The following is a 2,500-nucleotide window of genomic DNA, read 5'->3' as shown; positions in this document are numbered from 1 at the left end:
TCTCTCTCTCCCTCTCTATCTTCTCTCTCTCTCTCTCTCTCTCTCTCTCTCTCTCTCTCTCTCTCTCTCTCTCTCTCTCTCTCTCTCTCTCTCTCCTCCCTCCCTCCCTCCCTCCCTCCCTCTCCCTCCCCTTCCACACCTAGCTATCTTTCTTTCTCATTCTTCTGCAATTTCTTTTTCATCTGCCATTTTCCTTTATATTCTCTTTTAGATTGTGCAAGAGGAAAGTAATCCAAGCAATTACAAGCACGAACAAGAACACCACTCTTGTTCTCCTTTTAATTGGCCTTTTCTTTTCTTTCTTGTTCACTTCTTCCAAATCTTTCGTCCTTTTTTCCGTAACCATTTTTCGTTCGCTGAGACTGAGCGAAGTAGTTTTTTTTTTTTCTTTTACAGAGCAAGAACATATCAATACTATTCTTGTTCCTTGAGGTGTGCAATGAATCAGCTCGTTTTGCAATCATCTATGAGACTTAATTATAAAATTACATTTGTTAACATTTCCACTTGACTCCTTTATTAAGATTGATGCTATTGTAAATGTCGCACAGGATTTCACGTGTCAGTGAGTAATAGGTATTATTAAGTAACGTATAACTTATGATAAGTGGTGACATTTAAGTATTTTTTGTTGACACGTTATTGACGGTAAGTATAATAACGATTATAATATAGAAGTAAAAGTGCTGAGGATTATGAGAATAAGGATTATTATCATGGTAACTACTGTTGCTGTAATAATAATAATAATAGTAATGATAATAATAATAATAATAGTAGTAGTAGTAGTAGTAATAATAATAATAATAATAATAATAATAATAATAATAATAATAATAATAATAATGATAATAAAATAATGACTAATAATTATAATACTGATACTGATACTACTACTACTACTACTACCAATGATAACAGTAATAATTATGAATGCTCACACTGTGGAAGAAAAACTCACAATGTACTAACTAGATTTATTAAAATAATTTCGAAATCCTCCTGGATTCCATCTTCAGGATTTCGAAACTGTCTCGTCTTTTATATATCTAGGTTTGTGCATCGTGGGTTGATAATTATGATGATGATAATGGTAATAATAATAATAATGATAACAATAATGATAATAATGATAATAATAATAATAATAATAATAATAACAACAACAAAAACAACGACAACAACAACAATGATAATAATAGTAGTAATAATAATAATAATAATAATAATAATAATAATAATAATAATAATAATAATAATAATAATAATGATAATGATAATGATAGTAATAATGATAATAATAATATTACTACTACTACTACTACTATACTACTAATGATAAAATAATAATAATATAATATAATAATAATAATAACAACATTATAATAATAACAATAATGATAACAATTAATGATAATAATGATGATGATGCCAACAATAATAATACTTGTAATAATAATAATGATATAATAATTATATAATAATAATAATAATAATAAAGATAATAATAATAATAATAATAATAATAATAATAATAATAATAATAATAATAATGATAGAATAATAATAATAATGATGATAATAATGATAACAATAATAATAATAATAATAGTGTAATGATAATGATAAGAATAAAAATAACAATGATAATATAATAATAAATATAAAGATAATAACGATAATAATAATAATGACAATAAAAATAATAAAAATGATATGAAGAATACCCAAAAACTAGAGAAACAGTATGACACAAATCTTCCCGTCAGAGCAAGGAAAGTTGACTTCTTATTTTGGAATAAAAATGCTTTCACTTCATTAACAAGAGAGAGAGAATGAGAGAGAGAGAGAGAGAGAGAGAGAGAGAGAGAGGAGAGAGAGAGAGAGAGAGGAGGAGAGAGAGAGAGAAGAGAGAGAAAGAGAGAGGAGAGAGAGAGAGAGAGAGAGAGGAGAGAGAGAGAAGAGAGAGAGGAGAGAGGAGAGAGAGAGAGAGAGAGAGAGAGAAGAGAGAGAGAGAGAGAAGAGAAGAGAGAGAGAGAGAAGAGAGTAGAGAGAGAGAGAGAGAGAGAGAGAGAGAGAGTGAGAGAGAGAGAGAGAGAGTGTTGGAGAGAGAGAGAGAGAGAAGAGAGAGAGAGAGAGAGAGAGAGAGAGAGAGAGAGAGAGAGAAAGAGAGAGAGAGAGAAGGAGACTAGGCTTTTAATTGAGTCACAGCTTCACAAGCCAATTATATATATTTTTTTGGCATTAAAGTGTTTCAAGTGTAATCATCGCATGAGATTTTTCAGTGGTGTCTGTTATATGTTTTTTTTTGCGTGTGTGCTTGAGAGAGAGAGAGAGAGAGAGAGAGAGAAAGAGAGAGAGAGAGAGAGAGAGAAATTGAAAGAGAGAGAGAGAGTTCGGGAGAGACGGAGAAAGAGTGAGAGAGAAGGTTAGGGATGGACGGAGAAAGAGCTAAGATAAGTAAGAGAGAACCCCCTCCCCCCCCAAATACGTTACTGTG

General features: G+C 30.6%; 1 protein-coding gene across 3 annotated transcripts in view; it reads left to right on the top strand.

The window, feature by feature from the left end:
* The window catches only part of LOC119583293 (zwei Ig domain protein zig-8-like), a 42,913-nt gene that overhangs the window by 24,197 nt on the left and 16,216 nt on the right, over positions 1–2,500 (top strand). The gene's annotated exons all lie outside the window — the stretch shown is intronic.

The sequence above is a fragment of the Penaeus monodon genome, chromosome 2, assembly GCF_015228065.2.
Source record: "Penaeus monodon isolate SGIC_2016 chromosome 2, NSTDA_Pmon_1, whole genome shotgun sequence".
Taxonomy (NCBI): domain Eukaryota; kingdom Metazoa; phylum Arthropoda; class Malacostraca; order Decapoda; family Penaeidae; genus Penaeus; species Penaeus monodon.
The sequence above is the reverse complement of the archived record's forward strand: the minus strand, read 5'-3'. Positions and strand labels throughout refer to the sequence as shown.